Source organism: Artemia franciscana, chromosome 7, assembly GCF_032884065.1.
Source record: "Artemia franciscana chromosome 7, ASM3288406v1, whole genome shotgun sequence".
NCBI classification, from domain to species: Eukaryota; Metazoa; Arthropoda; class Branchiopoda; order Anostraca; family Artemiidae; genus Artemia; species Artemia franciscana.
Window position 1 is genome coordinate 15,929,322 of NC_088869.1, and position 17,782 is coordinate 15,947,103.

Here is a 17,782-nt window from a genome sequence, read left to right on the forward strand (position 1 = left end):
TTTGTGACAGCCAAATGCCCATGGTTGGCTTAGAACCTCTCTAAATGCTCTGAAACAGAAGGAATAAAAAAATTATACTAATCAGCATTAAACTGTCCCTTAAATTTAAACACGCGCATTTAATTCGAAAATGACGCTACTGCTGGTCAGCTTACTGTGCCGTTCCTACTGGCTCTACCGCAGTTAGAAATGGGCAGTTACTGCAGTTACTGAAAAACCGTCAGCTGGAACACACCCATTTGTTGGGTGTGTCAAGTTATTTGCTTGGAAGAAGGTGGGACGGTGATTTTGCAAAAGAAAGAGGGATCTGAGCCAGGTTAGTTAATCACCATATTTTTGAATTAACATTAAAGGACACCCTGAGTAGTAGGCTATCTATTAGGAAGTAGGTTAAATCAATGACAAACTTATTAGGCTATTTAATTTAAAGATTTCCATGTTTTCTGGCATATCCAGGCATAATTGTTACCTTAAATTGCCATTTGGAATCATTCTAAGGATTGACTTCTTCCAGGTAACATTGTGAGGCTCCATTAAATTGCCACATGGGAGCATTCTAAGCATTGACTCCTTTTGGGCTCTGTAAACAGGCCTAGGTGAAGTATTACAGATAAGTTGAAGAAGCAGGCTAGGGTAGACTATTCAGATTCTATTCCAAAGGATGGTAATTTTATCCAGTAAAATTCTAGTTGATAGACTTCTTACTATCACTGAAAGGGGGGTTAGGAAAATGAAACTTTCAGGGATGGGTCTAAAGGCTAGAGTATGTCCTGGGAAGGTATTTCAAAGTACACATCTCTACTCATTCTCGCTCTAGAGGGCCCTAACCTTTGATGACCTTCAAAAATAGGCTATGTGTGTTATAAAAGTGAAACCTTACAAAATAGATCTTCTGCTGAAATGAAGCACAACTAAATTGTTCTCAGCTTCACAACTCTGCTCAATCCCAATTTATACAGCCTTAAAGATATGCCAATACATTTCCTAAATTTTGAAAAAAAACATTGATATGGCTCAGAATTCTACTCAAATAACAGGAATTGAATTTTCAGAACTAAGGGCAGAGAAAAAGCAATTGGTACCTGAAAATTGAGGTAAAATGTTGTTTTGTCAAAATTTCAATAGGTATAGACCTGTCATGGAGTCAAATTTCAGGGCTCTCTAGAGGGAGAAGAAGTGGAGGTGGGAACTCTAAAATACCTTCCCAGGATATACTTTAGCCCGTAGACCCATCCCTGAAAGTTTCATTCCTAACCTAACTTCTTTCTGAAATAGCAAGAAGTAACTCAACTAGAATTTTACCTTTTATCTGTCTAGTAAAAAACATCATTCAAATTTTAAATATGCTCTAATTCTACCGGAGCAAAAAAAATGGTTTTAAAAATTGCCATCAAGATATTAAATATCAGCTAAATTGCCTGAGTAAAGCAAACCTAGGGAGCCAAAAAACTTGAAATATGCTTAACTGTTTCTTCAACAGTTGCAAATGATCTGACAAAGAGTTAAGTACAGAATTTAAGCCAAAAAGGCCTTTTATGCTTTTTCTATTCTCACCAGAGTGAAACACAAATCAATGTTGACTTGCACAAAAAAGTCCAGGTAAGTTGTAATAATTTGTCCTTTAGCCTGATGTAGCTGCTATTTGTTGCTATGAGTGCATTGTTTACAATGGGAGCTTAAAGTTGTCATGACAAGCTGCATGGTAGTGTGTACAACCCCTTAGGCAATTCTCTCTTCTTTATATGCTTATTGTTGTTTAAAAGTGATCAAGCTTCTTAGTAATCTCCTTTCATTACTTACAGTTTAAAATTTTTTAATGTTTCATTGATTGCAGGAGGGCTAGAAAGATGGGCATTAGAACAAGCTATGAATTTGGAAATTGACATAAGAGGAATACCATTTTCTGATTTATACAAGCAGGCTGCACCTGCTGAGAGTCAGCAGACTATGGAAGAAACAACCCAAGAGAAAGTTGCAAAGAAGTTTTGTTCTGGGAAAGATATTGGTAAGTTAGTTATGGTTTCAGATCATAGCTGCAGAGAAGAGAAGATTGATGCTAGATGCACATTTTTTTTTGTCTTGTTCACATTAGCTTGGAAAACCATTAGTCACTTTAGCTGGGAAATGAGCAACAGACAAAATTTCATTTTGTCTGTTGCTCATTTCTTGTCAATATTACTGAGGGGTCATAGATAAGCACTAGAGTCCTCATTGATAAATAATATGTGCTTATATATATAGCTTGTTGCTACTTATTTTTCTCTGGGAATACAATGTTTGATGTGGCATAGACCAAAGGAAGGACCTTTAGGCCTAGAGAAAAATATGCTAAAAAACTGATTTTTTATAATTGCACAATAATTATAGCTTACACAATTTTACATGCAGTCCTGCTCTACTTTACCCCCGACCCTCCTAATATAGAAATATATAGCTGAAGTATGCTAATATATAGCTGAAATATGCTAAAAAACTGATTTTTATAATTGAACAATAATTATAGCTTACACAATTGTACATGCAGTCCTGCTCTACTTTACCCCCAACCCTCCTAATATAGAAATATATAGCTGAAGTTACATGTTTCCCATTGATTCTGCCAATCTATCTCTCAACCTTTAACTCCCTGTTAATTGAAGCAACTATGACAAAGCAAGAATGGGGGAAAAGGTAACAGGTGACAGAATACATTGGAACTACATAATTTTGGCTATATATTTGCACATAAGGCAGGTTGGAGGTAAATTATAGTATAGAGATGCATGCTTTCCCCTTTGGTAGACAGTTGCTTACGCCATTATGGTAGAGCAAAGGTGGCTTAATTATAAATTGCATTGGTAGCAGATATACAGAAAAGCGACATCAGATAATTTGAGAAACATGAGCATTTAGACATTTATGAAACTCGTAGGATTAAGAGCCAACATGCTGTTTGATTCTTCTTAACCAACACTCTCTAGCTTATCTGATCGCAATACAAGGATTTATCATCTCAGATGATGCTTCACTTTCACAAAAGGATTTAACGATATCTCTAGCTCTCTCTGGATAATGTACCTTTCTGACGGGATTTCGGAATATTCCTCACCATGTTTTACAGCGAGGTAGGTTGTTTCAAGCTAGCTGCTTTGCCCAACCATAATTCTATGCTGTTTTGACTGTACCAGTGATAGTGTTTTTGATACAATAAGAAGCATAAAGGAAATAAAGAACAAGATTGAATCCCAAACGACTTCTTTCCTCCCAAGTCTACCAATTGGGGTGATCATGGTACAATAGTATCTATACCGACAAAAATTATATTTTTGAAACCTTCTGCTAATACCCTCCATGACAATAAATTCTTTTACACCTTGTTTTTATGAAATATAAACCAAATATTGTCTTACATCTTCCGCACATTTGATTTCTGATCTTTTAATCAAATAATATGAGACCCATATATAATTTTATGACAGACCTTCTTTACAAATGTTCAGCCTAGTTGTTTCATTACAAAAATCATATATAAGAATGTATACTAGTGGTCGAAGAATATATCATTTTCAAAACTTGTTTTTTGTATGATTGGATATTATTATCCTTCTATTCATTGCAATTTAACCGTCATATTACCATCAGCTTGGTGATTGTCTAGTTTAATTATGTGTGAATTAATGCTAAATTTTCTTCAACAATCAAAAGTTTGATCTCTTGAACTACCAGATGTTTCATTTGAAACAATTTGAACTTAAACTAAGCTTGCCAATGGCTTTTAAGTCTTATCTTTTAGAAAAATTTTCTGCATAGGTTGCAGGATTTAGCAGGTATGCAAGGTGTGGCTAAAAAACACTTATTTCTCAAAAATCACATTTTAGAAGTACGTTAAAATATGTTGGTTGCGTGGAAAGGGTATATTCTAGGACTATAAAAAACATTCAGACTTAGTGATTTACAAGAAATTTCCTTAACTTAGAAGTTACAAGAATTACATGTTTCCTTTCTTATTTTATTTTTGAGTTTCTATGTATTTTTTCTTCAATTCATTTATTTTATTACTTTGTTATTTAAATTTTATTATTTAATTTTCTTCCTTTTTAGTTTTTCATGTTTAACAATTTAGAAGTCAAGTTTTCTTCGTGTTAAGACAAGATTTAGAATTTAATTTTACTAAGTGTTTGCTTCTCATGATAATGTATAGGGATAAAGTGGAGTCCTCAGGGGATTATATTGGAGCTTAGGAGGGAACCTCAAAATATTTCATTTGATCCTGCGGTACCTAAAGACAGATACAATAAGCAAATATGGGGCATACTGGTTTATCTTATTCAGAGATAGGGGTACTTCTGATAGCATCTATTTGAGAGATAGGCTATGCTCAAGTTATTTCTCTTTTTCTATATGCAAAAAGATGTTAAAATTTTGATATTCTGAGGGGCTTAATAATGTCAAAATAATTGAATCATAACACCACAATGCAAATGAAAAATTCAGTGAAACAATATCACATATAATTTTAAATACTGTTAAAACCATAAGAAAAACTAGAGATTTTTATAATATGTTCCAGAGTTTAATTCGTTATGTTTGACGTTCAGAGGCCCCTTGTTTTTTTCTCTTTTTTTGTAACCAGCACATTATTCATGGTTACATTTTGGGTTATGTAAAATTTTCATTTTGGTTTTTTCCGACGCCCATTTGCCATTTCATCATTGCTATTGTTGGGGTCAATGATTATCTCTTGGCTCACCACCATTAGCACAGTTTGTGTCGCATATACTTTTCTTTTCATCAATTCATCTTCATATAAACCTAAGACTCTATTTGCTAATGTCGTTTTCATTTTACTAGCGATTTCATTTTGTGTTATCCACAATTGGGTATTTTGCAATACATATGAAAACAATTTTAGAATGAGCATTTCGGCCATATGTCCAAGGTCCGTCCTCAGCAAGACATAAATATATTAGAAGAAAAAACTTACAACAGGGTAAAATCAATAAAACTAAAATGACTTTGTTTTTCAAAACAGTCCCAGCATCCTTACCTCAGCGAAGTTCAATCAGGAGTGATAAATAAATTGTGATGAAACTTGGCAATTCATTGAAATGAAAGAAAATGATTAAAAAACATGTTTTTAATACCAATCCTGCTGTTTCGGCTGCCGATCTCATAGTTCTATTTGTAACAGATTCTGTGTTAATATCTATTTTTTTTTTTTTTAATATTCCGTAAGTTCATTTTAAATTAAATTAAAAATGACCTTAAAAGATCTATTTTCTAGATGAAAACACTTCTAGCATATAGATAAGACATGGTTTATGACGTTTTTACACTAGTATTTCTGTCTTCTATTAACCCTTTTTGAATGCCAATCCCAAAAAAAATACCAAATAATTTTTCTACTGGTTACAAGGACCTTGCCTTGTACACAAAGTTTCTTGTGGCAATTTATGTTTAATTTTTTACTGCTGTTTACAAACTAACTTACTCATCATAACAACATATTCTGTTTTACTCAACATATCTGCCAAAGGTGCTTTCCTATTAATTGCTAACAAAGAAGGGGTCTCAACAAGCTTATCTAATGGTATAGCAACATCAGGGCATGAAGAGGATTTGCAATGATTTTTGCCATTGAAAGTAAAATGAGTATAAATCGTACTAATGATAGTGAATCAAGATACAATCATTGATCCCATAATATTCTGTTAAGGTTGAAGCTTCGAATAGTGTATTTTTGTTTGAATTTAATTTGTACTTTTTTCTTTATGGTACAAAATTTGGTTTCACTATATAGAAAGTAGTCTTATCGCACTATAACGCAATGGATAGGAGGTTAGTACACGAATCCAGCACGCTTATATTTTTCAATTGGGGCTCAGCAATATCATAAGTATTGAGGGACCTAAACTTTGGGAGGGGAGTTGTTTGCCTGTTATTCCCCCATAAAAGCAGAAAAAACAGGCGTATTGTATAGAAAAATTTCAAATATATTTTGGGATTTCCAGGGATGGTGCAAGGCTATATCCATTGGCTGTTACCTAGTTTGATACCTCCTCAAACAAAAGTTAATCCTAACTGTATAATTTAGAAAATACATGTAAAGAAATTCTGATGCAATTTTGTTGTGGTAAAACTCCATAAAATAATTGATTCAGCCTATAGAAGTGAGGTGGAGTTTTTTTAAACGGAAGGCAAGTGAATTTATTGTTTTAGAGCATTTTTTTTTTAGTTGGGCCATAAGCACATTACCAAGAGTCTATCCAGTACGGATTTGTAGTTGGACAGCCAGGATCGGTTGTGGTAAATATTAGTGCATATCCAGCTCCCAATGAATTGACCTGGTATATTGGAGACATCCAAGTTAATGGAATAGGAAGCTCCTCTAGTTCTGGGCATTTTACAACTAGCATGGTGTCTATTGAGGTAAACCATAAACAGATCTGTTTTTTTTTTAAATTAGAGTTCTTGGGCTAACATCCAATTTTTATTAAAAGTTATATTCGATACGATTCGATTTATGAATTTGCAGAACAAGTCCTTACGACTTTCTTTTTGCTGCAATAACTTATCAGTGTTGTCATTTGTATTTATGTTTAAATTGTGGATAAAAATAAAACTACCTACCTACCTACCTACTGAAAATAGATCAACTGTAGCATCAACTGGTGGGACGGGGTTGAGATTTACCCCATGTAGATTTATAAAACAAGTATCCTTATGGTCTTCACAGAAAAATATTCATATTTGGGGACTTTCTTTGAGATAATAATAAAAAAAGAAAAGTTATTCCCTAAATTTAGAAAAGTAACCGCTATATTTTTGTAAGTTGACGTGATGCCATTTTATCCAAGCTACAAAAAGAGCTGTGGGAAGGATGAGGATTTCTGAGCTTCTGTCGGTATTAAACTAAGAAGCTGGAAGTTCTTTTTTTTATCCTAAATAAAAAGGTTATTAGTGTTAAAACTGACAGTCGTTTGTACTGGAGTTTATTCGGAAAATTTTTGAAGGGGACGGATTCATGAAATTTTCGGAAAAAACGTTTTATATAAAAAAATAAAAAAAGATTGTGGAACCAGTAAAAACATAGTGAAACCTTAGGGTATATTCCAGATCCCCTCCCTCTGTTCTTGCAAAACCCAGTGTAAAACCAAATAGTAAAGTTAGTTTTAAGAGTAATCAATTTCTTGAAAACATAGAATATTTAAATAATATGGTTAATTCTTTGCAAATATATTTTGCCTGATATTTTTTCTCAGTAGGGGGTGTATCGATGAGTAAAATATGCCGTCGAGATAAGGGATTGGACATGGGACAAAGTCAAATCCTAAGGCTTTCTTGGAGCAATAAACGATTAATAGACTTGTATGCTAGTTGGTGAACATCTTTTTGTGAATTTTGGCAAAAATTGATGGTCTGTAATAGATTAAGACAGCCCTATGTATCAATAGACTCTGTTCTCGAACTTTTAGTGAAGGTCATAATATTTCATACAAACGCTTTACCAGTTTACTTTGAATTGTCACATCTTCAGAATCACTTGATTTAGTACCGTAGAAACCTTCCAAGGCCAAAAAGAGATCCCCTGGCCTTCCATGATCTGTATCCCCCCTTCCCCTTTTAATTTTTGAATATATTCTTATCTGAAATGCATGAAGTCCTCCAAGAATTGCCAAAAATGGTGCTTTTTGACCAACCACCTTCTTCCTCCAACGTCTTCTGATGAGAAAGTGGTTGATCTGGGTTTTGGTGACCCTATTGTTAGATCTCCAGGTCACAATGTATTACATCATGTGCTCGAACTCTATTTTTCTAATCACATTTTTCACGCTGTAGCAGCCTCTCGCAGATCCGACATCTATTTCTGAAGATATGGTGTTCGATCTCTCCTTCGATGTTTGCATCTAGCTTACCAACCCTTGCACCAAAGTAACCAGCTACAAATAATATGTCAAATCAAGGCAAAGAGTCCACTATTCTCTACAGCTCAAAGTTGAACCCATCTTTGGAGTCATCAGGGCTATCTCTGATAGGCACGTAGATACCAAATATAGTCATGTTATATATCCGGCCTTCCAGTCCCAGGGTAGAGATTCTTGCTGACACTGGCTGCCAAGAAATGATAGATGATGCTGAGAATCGGGTCCAGAAGGCATCTGATTCTGTGGAAACTACTCTAATCAGTTTGTATAGAGATTTAAAATTTAAATGTTTATGAATCTGTTAATTAAATTAATTTCGTCAGTATGTCGTTGAATCTGGTCTTAGAAACGCAACATAAATTCAGACCATACTTTTTCATTTTATTAACAAGGAACATCTGAGTTGACTCAGTCTTGCAACTTCTTATATTTCAAGAACCAACTGTAAGTTTCTTAATTGGGATGATTAGCCCACTTTTCAAATCAGGCATCGTACGAACCTCTATATTCTGTATCCATTTGTGTTTCATGGGAATTTTCTTGTCCAGCAGCTTCCCAAATTTCTGGCACCCCATCATGGTAGCCGTTTTTCTGGTTGGGATGGGCAACCCACAGAACTTTTTACCACTCCACCACGATGAGGTGTGACTTAGGATTCCCCTCTAGCCTCATTAGGGACGGGAACATGAATCTATGATGTCCCAACCTTAGCTTGTAGCACTCTAGCTTATTAGGCCCTATTTTTAATTAAGAGAACTAGTAGTTGGAGTGGCAGAACTAGTGATACCTTGTTCAGTTGCTTGTTTATGTCAGTTAATGGACTAGGAGGACAATTTTTTTTTTTTTTCTCCTCTTTAGTTTTCTTTCTTAACAAAAGAAGTTAATAAAACATAAATAAAAATCCATAAATTTTAAAAATTATAATTCTTACAAACCACCAAATAGTTCTCAAAAGCACAGTTCATACAAAACACTAAATAGCTCCTAAGAAATACAAAGTAGTTCTCTTAAATACAAATACTCCTTAGAAAAAAACAAAATAATTACCTTTAACACATTATAGATCTTAAAAATTACAAAATATTTCTTACAAAAAATAAAATTATTGACCCAAAATCTAAAATTGTGCGTAAAAAGCATTAAATAGCTATTTCAACATAAAAAATAGTCCTAAAAAATACAAAATACTCCTTACAAAGCCAAAAATTCTAACAACATCCAAAGTAGTTCAAAGAATGTAAAAAATACATTGAAACAAAATAAAATAAAGTTATTAGAAAACAAAAATATAACCTACAAATTATAAACTAGTCTTACAAGATACAAAATACTTAATCTAAAATTCAAATTGGTCCATGAAAATACGAAATAATTGTTACAAAATATATATTAGTTCTTACGAAACAAAAATTTCCTATAAAATATAAAATAGTTCTTGAAAAGTTTATTGCAGTTCTTGTGAATTCCTAAAAAAACCAAATCAGTCCGAACAAACTTGCTGCAAAATCCAAAAACATTCTTACAAAACAGAAAATCTTTCTCAAAATTTCGAAAGAAATTCTAAGAACATCCAAAACATATTTTACAGAATGCATAATGCTTCATAAAAAATACAAAACACGTCCTAAAAAATACAAATTGTCACTGGAAAAAATAAAATAGCTTACAAAAAAATTTAGTATAGTTTTTACAAAATATAAATAGTTCTAAAGAAATACAAAATATTTTCTATAAAATCCAAATAGCTTTTACAAAATACAAAATAGCTCTTAAAAAATAAGATATAGTTGCTAAAAAATGCTAATAACTCTTACAGAATAGTTTGTAAAAAATTGTTATATTAAAATTCAGTATACTTTCTACAAAACTCCAAATAGTTTTTAAGAAATACAAAATAGTTCCTATAAAATACGATACAGCTTTCACAAATAAAAACGAATTTAAGCACAAAATCTAATATTTCATATAACAAGCAAATTAGTTACTACAAAAGATAAATATTTCTTTTAAAACAAAATTATCTTTCACTAAATACGAAATCACTCTCACAAAATTTATATTTTTCTTACAAAATATGAAAATTATAACAACGGCAGACATAGTTTTTAACAAATACAAAATACTGAGTGGAAAATGTGTCTTAAGGGTGATATTTGAAGAGTCAGAGACAAGTGAATAGGACCTTTTCGGAGTCACGAATGTGCAAAAAGGATTTGTCTAAAAATGTCAGAACAATATGTAAACAATATCTGTTTCAAAATTCAGAAACAAATGAATGGGATTTTTCAATAGTAAGAAACATGCATTTCTGGTTCTCTTCAAAAAGCTAGAAAAATATGCAAACAGATTTTTTTCAAAATTCAGAGACAATTGAATAGAATTTCTTTCAAGAGATAGAAAATACGACTGTTGGTTTTCGAGAGTCAGAGACAAATCCATCCAACTTTTATGGCACTTGGTATTTACCAAGGGTCATATAGCGATTGCAATTTCTGTCGATATGTCGGTCCTGGTTTGGCTAGTTTGGGCACTTCCAGATTAGCTAGGACGATGAAATTTGGAAAAAATATCAGGATCTAGATCAGAATAAATTAAAAATAGTCTTTTCTCCAGTTTGACTTACTGGAAGATTGGGGGAAAGATTAATTCGGAAAAATGTGAAAAAATGAGGTTTTTTCAAATTGCGAACAGGTCATCTGTCCTTAGTGAAATTTAATATTTAGATGTATGTCTCGTGTCAAAGCTCTTATTTAAAAACCCGACCAAGATCTGATGACGTTCGTAGGAGTTGGAGAGGGAAACCTGAAATCTTGGAAAATGGTTAGAGTGGAGGGATCATGATGAAACTTGATGATAAAAATAAACTTAAGTCCTAGAGATGTGACGGAAATAATGGGAAAGAATTCGTTCTCTTTGAGAGAGTTGGTGGGAGAGGGTTAATTTCGAAAAATTAGAAAAAATGAGTTATTTATAACTTACGAAGGAGTGTTCGGATCTTAATGATCGGATTAATTTGATATTTAGTAGGATATCGTAGCTTGGATCTCTTTTATATTTTGACCGGATCCATTTGCATTGGTGAAAGGTGGGGGGACTGGAAACCTTTGAAAACGCTTAGAGTGGAGAGATCGGGATGAACTTAGTAGGAAAACTAAGTAAAACTTCTAGATACGCTATTGAAATAACAAGACCAGATCCGATATCTTTGAGGAGTTGGGGGGGGCACTTGATTCGGTAGTTCGGGAAAATAAAAAAAATGAGGTATTTTTAACTTACGAACGGATTATCGGATCTAAATGAAATTTAATCTTTGAGGGATCTTGTATCTCAGAGTTCTTATTTCCAATTCTGATATAATCCTTTGACATTTGGAAGAGTTGGAGAAGGAGACTGGAAATCTTGGAAAACACTTAAAGTGTCAGCGCAAATCCTAAATAAGTGATAGACATAACTAGACTGGATTGGATGTTTTTTAGGAAGTATGGGGGGTTAATATGGAAAAATTAGAAAAAGTTATATTTTTAACGTAGGAACGAGTTATCAGATCTTACTGAAATATGATACTTAGAAGGAGCTCATGTCTCAGATCTCTGATTTTTAATACCGACTGGATCTGGTGACATTGTGGAAGTGAGAAGGGAAACCAAAAATCTTGGAAAACGTATAGAGTGTAGAGATCGAGATGGAACTTGGTGGTACGGATAAGCATATGTCCTAGATACGTTATTGTGATAAGTGGGCCAGGTCCACTCTCTCTGGGAGGGTTGGGGGGCATTTACCATTTTGGGTACTTCTAGATAAGCTAGGACAATGAAAGCTGGCAGGCTTATCATGGCCCAGAGTAAATTAAATTATAAATAGTCTCTTCCCCAATTAGACCGTCTGTGGGGGGAGAGAGCGAGCGAACAAGATAGTTCAGAGGAATTTTATTTGCCGATAAAATAAAATAATTGTTCTGCTTAAGTTTTTTTTGTTGTCTAAGGGTATGATTCTCGCTTAGGTTGCTTGACGTCTCAGGCTCGAATACCGGACAACCCCAATTTTTACAAGAAGGAGATCCAAAGCGAGAAAAATCCTATTTTGAAAAAATAAACTTATGTTTATTTTATCTTCTGACTTTGTGAAAAAATAGGGATTGTATGTTTTTGACTTTCGAAAAAGTCCTATTCACGTGTTTGACTATTGATTAATCTCGTGGCAGAGCTATGATTTTATGATTTATTTTGTATGGAATTTTTTTAGAATTGAGCTAAAAGTTGTTGGGATATTTTTAAATTTTACTAGAACAATATTAGTTTTACAAGAACTATATTGTATTTCATAAAAATTATTTTGTTTTGCAAGAACTATTAGTATACTCTAAGAAGTATTTTTTTTTTTGAAAGAATTATTTTGTCATTTGTATGAATTATTCATAATTTTTTGAAAACTGTTTGGGATTATGTTAGAACTTATTTTTATTTTCATAGTTTTTAAAAACTGTTCTTAATTTAAAAAAACTAATTTGTATTATATTAGTAAATATTTTTCATTTTAAGAACAATTCCGTGTTTTGTTACGACTATTTTGGATATAGTTTGAGCCATTTGATTTTTTTGTAAGTCTTTTCAATACTTATATAGCCTAAATCTGATATTTCCATTTTAAATATATAATTATACATTGTTTATTCATCTTAAAAATAAAGTATAATATAATATTGCCCCTTAACCCATAGGAGGATTTACATAGAAGGATACGGGACCTCGAACCTATTGTTACCGTCCCTGAATTTTTTAATTTTGTTCAGATTTCCATTATTTCTTAATTAATTAAATTGCTTAATTTCTTATATTATGCAACCAATGCAGGACATGTTATTGATTTTTTTCAAATTTCAAAGCTATTTTTTTTCCAGGATAAATTGCACCGTTCATCGTTACATATTACCAATGTTACTGAATTAGATATGTCTGAAACATATGTGCTTAAAGCTGATTCTTTTATTGCAACCTCGGAATATAGAATAAGACTCAGCTCTGAGCCTGTCAAAGGTAATGTGTTTTAAAATTATTCGCTCTTAATATTCTTTTTTCCCATTTGTGTTCAAGGAAATAAAAAACAATTACTTACTTTGAACGTAGAAAATCACTGCCATTGAAGAGTTATTGAGTTGACCTAGAGTAATATTAAATAAAGAAAAAACCTAGTTTTTTTAAATGAAAGTAAGGAGCGACATTAAAACTTAAAACGAACAGAAATTACTCTGTATATGAAATGGGTTTTTCCCTCCGCAATCCCTCGCTCTTTACGCTGAAATTTTTAATTGTTTTAAAAATCAAAATTGTGGCAAAAAGTTAAACTTTAGCGTAAAGAGCGAGGGGTAACGGAGGGGAAAACCCATTTCATATACAGATAAATTTCTGTTCGTTTTAAGTTTCAATGTCGCTCCTTACTTTCAGTTAAAAAAAACTTGTTTTTTTTTAAATTTAATTTCTGAACGTTTTTGAATTAATGCATGTTTGATTTTAGCTCTCCGCACATAAATTATTAAATTGAAGTTTCCATACTAATTCTCTTTTTGGCTAAATGGCTTTCTTTTAATTTTAATCAGACGATTTTGAGAAATAAGGAGTGGGGAAGGATGTGTAGTTGCCCTCCAATTTTTCGGTTACTTAAAAAGGCAACTGGAACTTTTAATTTTCAACGAACGTTTTAATTAGTAAAAATATACCTAACTTAAGAATTAACTTACGTAAAAAACTTTTATATTCTTATATTTTTATTATGTATATGGGGGGGGGGTTCCCCTTGTTAATACCTCGCTCTTTATACTAAATCTTAAGTTTTGTCCCCATTCTTTAAGGATGACCCCTGAATCAGAAAGGCCGTAGAATAAGTAGTTGAAACTACTAAAAATACTTTAGCATAAAGAGCGATGTATTTATTTCCTCCTAAATACCTCGTTCTTTATACTAAAGTATTTTTAGAACCCCTCATATGCTTAATAATCTCTGTTCGTTTTAAGTTTTAATGCTACTCCTTATTTTCAATTGAAAAAAAATTTATGTTTATTTTTTCATTGTTTTTTTTTCTATATGAATGCTAGAAAGTCCTCCGCCATTTTCCTTGAGTTTCTTTTCCCCCATGACATATTCCTCCAAGGAAAGATACTCCCACATAGCCTCTCCCCTCAACACAACCCCCCAAACCAAAAGAATCCCCCTGAAAACGTCTGTACACTTCCCAATAACCATTACTGTATGTAAACACTGGTCAAAATTTATAACTTGCAACCCCTCTTCCAGGGACTGTGGGGGAGTAGGATATCTCCAAAGACATAGTTACTATGGTTTTCGACTATGAGGAGCAAAATGGCTATCTCAAAATTTTAATTTGTTGAATTTGGGGAAAAAATGAGCGTGGGAGGGGGCCTAGGTGCCCTACAATTTTTTTGGTCACTTAAAAAGGGAACTAGAACTTTTCATTTCCATTAGAATGAGCCCTCTTGTGACATTCTAGGACTACTTGGTCGATACGATGACCCCTGGGAAAAAGAAAAAAACAAACAAATAAACACGCACTCGTGATCTGTCTTCTGGCAAAAAAATATTTTGCTATAGGGTTCTCTTATATGCTGAATGCGATGTTGTGATTTTCGTTAAGATTCTATGACTTTTAGGGGGTGTTTCTCCCTATTTTCCAAAATAAGGTAAATTTTTTCAGGCTCGTAACTTGTGATGACAAAGATTAAATTTGATGAAACTTATGTATTTAAAATTAGCATGAAAATCCAATTCTTTTGATGTATCTTTTAGCATCAAAATTCTGATTTTTGGAGTTTCGTTTACTATTGATTCGGGTCCCTCCGTATTACAGTTCGTTACCACGAACTGTTTGATTGTAATGAAGCTTTTGTCTATATATTAAGAAGAGGATTTTGTCAAATGCATTAACTTATCATAAAACAAACATAAAGATTGAGAATGCTAGTTTTCATGACCGATAAAATTACAGAAGAAAATAAAATAATTTACTAGGAGATTTACCTATTTCCCTTGCTAGGTTCCGTCAGTCATTGCTTACAGGAAACAGCTTTTGTCCCCGGAACCATTCATTTGGTTTTTTTAGTATTTTACTTGGCTTTCAAAAAATCCTTAATTGGTTTTCTTTCTTGGGTTACATTTCTTTTAAGATGGAATTCGAGAGGCAAGATCATTCTTATTTTCTTATGGGAAGCAGAAGCTCTAAAATAGTCAAATTCATCACGCATGTTCTGTAAAAGAAAGGTAAAGTAATATTAACCAAGAGAGCTAAACCTAAGTTAAAAATCAATTAAGTTTAAGTACAGCCAATAAAAATTGAACAAAAATTAATGAAATACATCATTAAAAAATCTTCAAGAACTAAAACGAAACTAGACCTACGTTGCCTGAGCAACGTGAAGTGTTGCGGCAACCTTTGTCCGGCTTCGCCGGCTAAAGTGTTGCGAAAGCAACACTGGTTTTGTTTCTTCGCTATTGATCAGTAATCAGATGATCAAAGGCCATTCCTCAGCGTTAAAAAAACAAAAACAAAATAGTATCGAAAGAAGGGACTAAATTGACTTTGCAGCCAGTTGAACTTTATCCTTTTCGATCGTAGACATCGTGACGAATGAAAACTTGGAACAATATCTTATATAATCTAGTTGGTATTATAAAGATATCCGTAACTTTTCAGGATCAAATTATCATAGATGACACTTTATTAATTATTACGAAACTGCCTCGTTGTTTTACGTAATCGTTTGTAGCCGTTGCGTAAACACTTAATTCTAGGTTACAGTGAGTATGGGTAGGCTACACCAACTAGAAAAAGGTATAAACCCCTCTTCGCTAAAGATGATTGTAGCCTAACAGACGATTATTACTTACAAGTCCCCTACATGTCTTACTTACCAACACTGGAACCAAATTGGTCTTATCATCAAATACACCGGAAACAAATAATAGGTACACCAACTCGCAAAAGTTGCAAACCCCTCATCGCTGAAGATGATTGTAGCCTAACAGCCGATTATTACTCACAAGTCCCCTACATGTCTTACCACTGGAACCAAATTGGTCTTACCATCAAATACAACGGAAACAAAAAATAGGTACACCAACTAGTAAGAGTTGCGAACCCCTCATTGCCGAGGATGATTATGAGCTAACAGCTGACTGCTGCTTACAACTCCCCTATATGTCTCACAATTGGTATCGGCCTATTTTTGGTTTCAGTGTGTACCTTACTACTGAAGTTGTCAACCCCTTTAAACTATGCCTAAGTAAAGAATGATAGAAGAGCATTTCAAAATGGTTTATTATAGATCAGGCTATCTAGTACGTGTGATTCATTTTTGGTTGGTATTTCTGGGAGGGTTTTATAACTAGAACCTTCAATTCCTTCTTTCTTGTCGCAAATTCTATGACGCAGTTCTAATTTTTTTTGCGGCCATAGCCTAGGGCTTATGCAGCAAACAGCTTACCTAAGATATTTTCTCACACCCCTGGTTTTGTAAACATGTGTAGTCCATGAGGAAGTCCTATAACCAAGTTCAAGACCGATGCACTGATATTCTTCATGTTCCAATGACCCCCTCGTAGAATTAAATTCATCTGAGAAAATATTAGAGCAAGCCTAGTTCCTAGAGTTCCCTGTCATAAACAGTCTTTCGAATTAGGATGCTAACTCTTTCTCTGATTCGAACGTTCTCGTTTATATTTTCATACACACCTGGGGAATATTATGACTAGGGCTATGCTTTTCTTGGGGGACTTCCTATGTAACTTTTTTTTAATACTGCGAACTCCTATATGACCTGCCATGACATTTTGCCAACACCTTCGTCTTGAAAACATATGTGGTCCAGAGAAGCAATACTATGACCAAGAATCCACGCATTGATCCCTAACAAGCTCCAATGATCTTCTCATAAAATTACCAAAATAGGACCGTAACACTTCCTCGGATGTGAAAAACGCTGTTAACATTTTCACACATATCAGAGGGAACATTTTGACTAAGACCTTCTTGGTTAATATTTTAAATAATTGAAACCTTTTTTTTTGGTTTTTGGATTGCTCAAACTCAGATTTTGGGAGATAGCCATAGAACACTAACACTTTCCAGTGGTTGAGTGTTTGAATATATTGGCTTTACTTTTTAATGGATTATCTTTTTAGAGTCTTTTCTAAACACGTATGCTACAGGATTATAGGTTTTATAATAAGCTTGTTTAAGTTTAACTTATTTATGAATTGACCCCTTTTGCTTAACAATTTGAAGGTACTTACAATTCCTTTTAATATATTTTAGGATTTTTTTTATATTTTATATTTTTTTCGGATTTATGCATATGCAATACAGAGTATTTTTAAAAGTTATTACCTGTCTTTCATTTTCAAAGGACTTTTAAGTTGGACATTTCTTTGAATTTGGCTTTTTTGTTGTTATTTTGAAGTTTTTAACAATTTTTTTTGATTGATCAAGCTCGGATTTTGAGAGCTAGCCTTAGAACAGTAACCTTTCTAGTGGTTAAGTGTTTAACCATTTTGTCTATGCTTTTTCTTGGATTATATTTCTAGTATATATCTTAAACGCCAAAACTAGAGATTGGGGTGTTTTATAAGAATGTGTTTTAAGTTCAACTTTCTTTGAATTTTCCATTTTACTAAATATTTTGAAGATTTTAACCAATTTTTTGTATATTTTAAGATTTGTTCATATCTTTATTATTTTATCTTGTCTATGCGTATCCCACTTAGGGTTTTTTCGAGTGTCATTGTCTGTCACTCAATTTCAGAAGAATTTTCAGTCGACTTTTCTTTGAATTAATCTAAAAGCTTTTTCTACAAAATTTATCTTCAAAGAAA

General features: G+C 33.1%; 1 long non-coding RNA gene across 4 annotated transcripts in view; it reads left to right on the forward strand.

Annotated features, from left to right (window-relative positions):
• Positions 1 to 224: 224 nt before the first annotated feature.
• LOC136028899 (uncharacterized) overlaps positions 225 to 17,782 on the forward strand; it is a 90,771-nt gene continuing 73,213 nt past the window's right edge. For 3 of the 4 annotated variants that reach the window (XR_010617909.1, XR_010617908.1, XR_010617906.1), the window contains exons 1-4: positions 225 to 316; positions 1,835 to 2,005; positions 6,215 to 6,408; positions 12,802 to 12,937. This is a non-coding gene — a long non-coding RNA (uncharacterized LOC136028899). Of the gene's footprint in view, positions 317 to 346; positions 386 to 1,834; positions 2,006 to 6,214; positions 6,409 to 12,801; positions 12,938 to 17,782 lie in introns of those variants that run through there. The other variant, XR_010617907.1, reaches the window with a different exon arrangement.